The 7,529-nt window shown below is 33.3% G+C and overlaps 1 long non-coding RNA gene across 1 annotated transcript; it reads right to left on the bottom strand.

Moving 5' to 3' along the window:
- Window positions 1-376: 376 nt before the first annotated feature.
- On the bottom strand, window positions 377-4,648 carry LOC133869926 (uncharacterized). The gene is made up of 3 exons (XR_009900582.1): window positions 4,532-4,648; window positions 2,255-2,366; window positions 377-692 (listed from the first exon to the last, which is right to left on the bottom strand). It is a non-coding gene; the product is annotated as an uncharacterized LOC133869926 (long non-coding RNA).
- Window positions 4,649-7,529: the final 2,881 nt, after the last annotated feature.

Genomic DNA, 7,529 nt, shown 5'->3' with positions numbered 1-7,529 from the left:
CAAACATATCTATTTTAAAATAATATATTTTTCTTTATCTACAAATTTATGGTTATTTTTGTATTTTTATTTCCATATTTTCTCCAAGCATTTTGCTTGGAAAGTACTCAACTTAAAGGTTTGTATTATTTTGAAAAATGAGTATCAATCAAATTTAAGGCTTTTAGATTATTCCCTATTTGCTTCTTTGGAGCGATTAAAAATCTTTCTCTTCCCCCTAAAAACCTAATTTATTCTGTTTTGGACCTAGGTTCGTTACACCTCCCAACAAATGAGCCCGATCTACGTACATGATGCCAGCACTCATTTTTCTAAAGGGAGAAGGTGCGGTCAACAGGCAAACAAAAATAGGAAACGTATTAATAAAGATAAGGGATTAAAATCCAAAACAAAAATTAAATTCATAACGTAGAAACTAAAAGAAACAGGATAGAATAGTTTGGTTATAAAACAGTGCACCAAATTAAAGATGTTCATGTAGAAATAGATTATCCAAGTCTAACCATCATCAGTAGGTGGTTTCGATCCTTACTTATCCTTAGATGCAGAAGGCAAGTTCTTCGTAGTCCCAGCTGTGATGGCATCCATCTGGGTTTTCATTGCTGCTAACTGAGTCTTTAACTCTTTGAGCTGAGTTTGAATATACGCCAATGACGCCATCATCTCCTTAGCCCAAGCTGGCGGAGTCTCGTCTGGTATACTCAATATACAACAAAATTAATCTTAGCATTCTTTCTTTGACTGACACCTTAAACGACAACAATTTATTAACCAGATAACGATGATACATGCAAACACGACACACGTACGGATTTGAATTTGGAATTTTATTTTATTAATTTTTTTTTTTCTGAAGTAAAAACTTTATAAACCAAACTCATCAAAACAAACACTCCAGTCAAAACTGGATGCAAAGTTCCAACAAGAAACAAAAACCTGCAAGCCTGCCTACGGCATAACAAGCAAAACAATAAAAAAAATCTCACAGCTCAAACAACAATACTGATCAACACATTACAGCCAAAGATCCAACAGGGAAGTCCAACACTTGGCAAAACAATATAAAAGCTCAACTTTTGTGCTAAACAAATTCCAAAGCAGGAACAGACAAAACTAAACCAGAGGGAGCCATTCTAGACGGATATTTGGCCAAAACCCGACTCCTCACTTCCCATATAATTCTGGAAAAAATCTACTCCTCAGTTCTAGGAGTTTTTCCATGAAGAAGAGCATTTCTTCGAAGCCAAAAATGAAACACAGTTGCCCCAGAGCAAAGCTTATAAGCACAACTCTTCATACTTCTACCCTGCAATTCAGCAACACTCCAAAGAACAACATCATCTCAACCAGTAGGAGGGTTGCTCACCAAACAATCACTCATAATGGATCTCCAAATCCTCTTGCTGAAGCTACAATCAAAAAAAGAGATGAGCTTGGCTTTCCTGTGTAGCACGGGAGAAAAGGCACAAGCTATCTCCACCATAGCCCCAACCACACATTTTCTCTCGAGTAGAAATAGCATTTTGGAAAGCTAGCCAAAACAATCTTATGCCAAGCAACAACGTACAAGAAACTTATCCCTAAGCTTTTCCCAGGTTCCTGCACTCGAAAATCTGCCACTTTTCGAGTCCCAAATCACTTGATCAGATTCTCCAAATTCAACCTCAAGAAGCAAACGACTATATATCAACAAGAGCTTCTGATCTTGCACTAGGCCAATACCATGAACCTTCCTTGATAATTGAATAAAGTTAATTAGGACCTATAGCATGCCGGTTCTAGGTCCATAAACATCAAATAAGCACTTTTCCAGATGCCAATTATCATACCAAAGGAAGAAATTTCAGCCATCCCCAACCGAAAGACTAATAAATTGTTTTGCAAAAATTTGAAATTTTTTGTTAAATCACCACTTATATTAAAAGTTTAAGCTAATAAAAATAGGTAAATTTAATCTTTTAATCAATACTTTAACACTCTTCCTCACATGTAAGCTCAAACTCCATTTAATAAGTGAGGTCCAACACTACGTAAAATACTTAATTGAAATGAAAGATAAATGAAAAAGACAGGATTCGAACTCAGGACCTATGTTCTGATACCATGTTATACCCAACATATATAACAGTATAATTAATATCGAATGACATAACGTACATGAAAATTTTCAATATGATAAATGCAAACACACGAACACAGATATATCCGAAGATTCAATATATATGACAAATAGCTGCTGATAGGAAGGAAAAACCTTTTGCTTGGGTGTCCTTCGGTGCTGTATGGCGTTTACTTGGCGGGTGCGGGGGGGCCTCTTTCGGTGGTACTCTTTCAGGCTTCGAAGGTCGTACAGACATTTTGCCCTTCTAGAATTAGTAAGTCTAATTAGTCTAATGCTCAGAAGAAAAAGAAACGAAAAAAAAAAAAAAAAAGTCTCAGAAAAAAAGCCTAAATAGTGAATGGCATTATAGCACCAAAGAATTAATGCTCGACAGGTCAATGATATGTCTATAAAGTATATATGTCAGCAACTGGTGGAGCTAGAATTTTGGTTTATATAGGAAGACAATTTTTTGTTTTTTTTTTTTAAAAAAAAGAATTGAAACAAAATTGAATAATGAAAGTATTAAATAATATAAGTAAAAAAATTAATGAACAATTAAAATTATTTAATTTCCATTTAAAATATATAAACCTAACTTATAATGTTTTTTTTTTTTTTACGTTAATTTATTTAGGTGTTTTAGACATTTTCTTATATTTTGAATTTTCTATATGATCATTAACACATTAATTAACTACAATTATATAGTTTACTTAAACATTTTAAATAAAAATTTTGGCGCTATAAGCCCTTGGGGGGCGTTTGCCCTTTCTCGCCCCCTACTAGCTCTGCCTCTGATGTCAGCCAATGATGACCAAACTAGTTTGTGCAGCAATTTGCTTGTATGCCTAGGTTGCTTAATTTTCATTCAGCAACTTCTTTTAAGAGTCTATTTAACCCTATAATTTTATAGGCTATAAGTGCATTTTTAAACAAATTACGGAAGTGTGTATCTCGTTTGGAATTGAGTTTTTTAAAAGTAGTGGTTTGAAAATGTGAAAAAATTTATGTTTTAAAATTACAAAGAATTAAGGGGACATGAGTTATTAAAAACGTACGATTTGAAATGTCAAACTACAATTTTAACAAATGCTTAACTGTGCTTTCAAAATTTTCGTTTTCAAGTTATACATTTTAAAATATTACAAACCCTAAGCATCCAGATCCTTCAAGTTATATTTTTGCTTTGCAATTCTCATAAATTCCCTACTTTTTCTTGGCCAGATCACAAACTGTCTGAATTCAATTACCCTATTTAATCAAATATGCATATACTGAAAAAACGGCAAGAAACGTTAAAAATAGTTATTTGAAGGTCAATAAATAATATATATTACCCTAACGAAAAGTACTCCCCAAAGACTTTTCTGATAAAAGTCAAATCTATTGAGAATGAAAAGAAAAAGTGCACATACCTTCGATCTTCTTTTTTTTTTTTTTTTTTTTTTTTATTTTTTTTTTTTATTTTTTTTTTTTTTATTTATTTTTTTTTTTTTTATATTCTTGTTAGAATAAAAAGATAATATTAGAAGAAAAAGTAACTAAAACTCGATTACCATACAATTGAGATGTCGTGACAATAAAAATCAGCTCTTGATTTTTTTTTTTTTGCAAATGCTGATCGAATAGCTACTTTGCATTACTACATTATCAAGTTGGATAACATTCATATAAGAGTCCACTAAATAACATTACTCATCTAATTTCCTACTCTACAAAAGTATAATAATATAAAAATTAAAGATAAAAGATAGAAGACAACATAAAATCCAAAAAATATATGAAACCCTTTCGTCACAGCCGACGCTAAATTAAGTACACAGGATGTCACTGAACCTTTGTTTTCACATCACTAACAAAAGAAGATCTAGATGACATACTATATACGGAAAATAGGTTTCAGGGGTGAAATACTAGTATTTATTACAGAAGTTATTTTTATAATTTTGACTATTAATTTTCTGGTTCTTTTTATACTTTCTAGCCGTTTAATTAAGAAAAATGAAATTTCATCGTGTGAAAAGCTTCACCTGCATGCAATAGATAAACTATTCTTTATCAAACATATATAATCCTTGGACAAATTTCAACATGCAAAGTTTAATAACAACCAAAAACTCTGTTGGGGGCGTTCTTATAATTCCATAACTAGCTCCGGCCCTGAAAAAAATATCTGCAACTCACGTCCTTTTTTTTGTTTCACGGTTAATTTCCAAAAGGAATTTGATTGATTAGTAATGAAATTTATCAGAAATGAAAGCAAATTCCAAGTAATTAACTCAAAGTCATATATATCTAATCATGATAGATAGTGTAAGCTAGCTAGGTATTCGATGGGTATCTTGAATGCTTCAAATTTACAAGATCGAGTACGTATAATATATATGAGACAAATGTACAAAATTATAATATGAGACAAACAAATACCTGTCGAGAGAAGATCTAATCACTCTAGCTCCCTCAACAAATCAATCCACCCTGAAGGCCGAGGAGTGCAATGCAGTTTCTGTCAGCCCTTCATGAGGATTTATAGCAGAATTAAACCTAATTAGAGAGCATCATTATCACAAAGTCAATGGTAATTAATTAATGAGCTGGCTTTTCATTTCTCTATTCTTTTTTTTCTTTTTTTTTTTAACGATGTTTGTAACCCCAAGAGACTTCAATATTCAAACTTCCGCTCATGCCGGATAATATTAATAGCGATCGAGAAGCGGGTGCGTGCATCTATGCTGCGTTTGGAGGAAGGGTTGTGCTGAGGGTGCATGTGTTATGGCGTAGATGTTTGCCGACAAAGGGATTTAAAAGGATAAATTATATATGGGTAAAATATAATTTATTTTATGCCTTAATTAATATATATATATATATATATATATATATATATATAAACAAGATGGTATTTTGCACTTAACTGAAGATGTTTATCACTTAACTGAAGATGTTTATAGGCAGTGGGAAACTCCATGCTTGATTAGTGTAAATAACTTTGGTTGAACTTGGTCATGCTATAGTTTAGTCGGACTTGAATCAACGCATGCAGTTCTTACCATCTAGGACCTTTTTGTGCGGCTAAAAATATTTTAAAAAAATTATATTGAAATAAATAAACATTAAAATCAAACTAAGACAAAGCATAAACAATATTAAATATAGTTTATTAATTTTTCATTGTAGTATAGGGTTGTAATCAAGTTGAGTCGAGCAGCATATTGAATCTTCAAGTTCAGTTCGTTTAATTGTTTAGTATGTATATATACATTCATCATACACACATACATAAATACACATAAATCCACTCATACATACAAATACATTGTCAAATATATATATATACACACACACACACACACAAATACGCATATATCTATATCAAAACTCTCAATTACAATAATTCAAGCTTTATATATTTATCATATTACCAAGAGATGGAGTTCATTTTTATCTTTTTAAATACTTAACATGTTCTTATAATAAAGTAAAGAATAACATTACTAAAATAATTAAAATGAAAAAGTTATATAAATTTATACGAGCCAAACCGAGTTTATATGATCTCGTTTATTTAATCGAATCTAAAATTTTGTTTAAGCTCTGTTTGTTTAATAAACAAACCAATCTTGAGCCAATCCTATCTAAACCGAGCCCGAACTTGTTGGCAAACGACTCTTTTCATTTACGGTCCAAATTGTCGATCTCTCTCCTAGAGACATGGATTTTTTTTTTGTGTTCAACATAAAACAAATTGGTCACGTGGATAGCTTTTTTTGGTTTATTTGATATACGAAATAAAAACACAGTAGATTAAAAGATCTTTGAAATAGGATAAAAGTAAGAAAATTGTTTTGGTGGAGGCTATGTTTGAAAACAGTGTTATATATGAAATTCATAAAAATTTAAAAAAAAAAATTGAAATAATTTGATAGTGTTAAAGATTATTTTGGAAAATGTTTTTTTTTTTTTTTTTTGAGAAATGTTTTGAATTTTGAAAATCATTTTATAGTTTATTTTGAAAAATGTTGTAGTAGTGAGGTCACACCTAAAATCTGTTGGGCTAATTAATATTTTGAGAAAAATTTCCTCATTTGAAAAAGGAATAGGGTTTTACATAAGTTTATCAAAAATGCCGTATTTTTCTTTTTGAATTTTGTGATAGTTGTCCAATTTATTTCTTTACGTTTTACGACAAAGAATTAATATCCTCCAATTTATTGTCCATCTGACCTTTCAGTCAAATCAGTCCACATGCATTGCGAAAGCAATAACATTTGAGAAATGATTCCTACACTCATTTCTCACAACACTCACATAACAAGCTGACGTGGCTTGCAATATTTTATTATTTTTTTTTCTTTCTTCATGAGGCTAGAAAACCGGTTGGAGGGAAAAATCAAATTTCATTTGATCCTCCAACACTGCCCCCCCCCCCCTCTCTCTCTCTGAAATTTCTCTGCCGTACAGGTCTCCTCTCTGGTCAGTGACGTCGTCGGCTTCTCTCTCGGCGGTCGCCCTTCTCCATTGTCCGGCATCCAGCGTCCCTCTCCAGTAGATTCTCTCTCTCTCTCCGGCATATTTCCGCTCTCTCCGACAGATTCTGTTGTCTCTTCCGGTTGTCTCTTCGCCGGCTTCTCTCTCGGGCAGATTTGATTGTCTCTTCGCCGGCTTCTCTCTCGGCGGTCGGCCTCCTCTGTCGTCCGGCGTCCCTCTCCGACAGATTTGGCAGCCTCCTCTGTCTCCGGGCGGCGATGCTAATACAAACAGGTTTGTCTCTCTCTCTCTCTCTCTGGCCGGGTCTGTTGCTACAATATAAAAGGGTTGAATTTTTTTTTTTGGCTGCTTCACAGATAGTGGAATTTTTTTCCTCTCTCTCTCAGGCAGATCTCCTCTCTGGCAGATTTCGTCTCAGCCTGGCTCTGCGTCGTCTGTAGCTCACTCGCCGGAAGTCCCCGTCCCTCTCGGCGGTCGGCCTACTCCGTTGTCCGGCGTCCACTCTCCAGCTAAAAAAAACAGGTTCTCTCTCTCTCTCTCTCTCTCTCTCTCTCTGTGTGGCCGGATCTGTTGCTATAAAAAAGGGGGGGGGGCAATTTTGGCTGCTTCACACAGTGGACGCAGCCAATGCCTATTTTTTTGTTTTTTTTTTTTTTGGTTTTTGTTTTTGTTTTTGTTTTTTTTGTTTTTTTATTTTAAATTTCTAATTTTCAAGGAAGAAATTATTTACATTGGTGGATTGCTACAAAGTTGGGGATGAGTACTCTATATATTGTTGTAGGAGTAGATTTTTGAGTTCTGAGGCTCTCTAACAAAGATCTTGGCAGTTTTACAATATTTAACAAGTTAACTGGCCTTTACATTCAGTTCACTCTTTACGCTACTCTGTGCAATTTTTAATTCTATCATGAAGTTAGAAGGTAAATATATATAAATT

This window comes from Alnus glutinosa, chromosome 5, assembly GCF_958979055.1.
Source record: "Alnus glutinosa chromosome 5, dhAlnGlut1.1, whole genome shotgun sequence".
NCBI classification, from domain to species: Eukaryota; Viridiplantae; Streptophyta; class Magnoliopsida; order Fagales; family Betulaceae; genus Alnus; species Alnus glutinosa.
The sequence above is the reverse complement of the archived record's forward strand: the minus strand, read 5'-3'. Positions and strand labels throughout refer to the sequence as shown.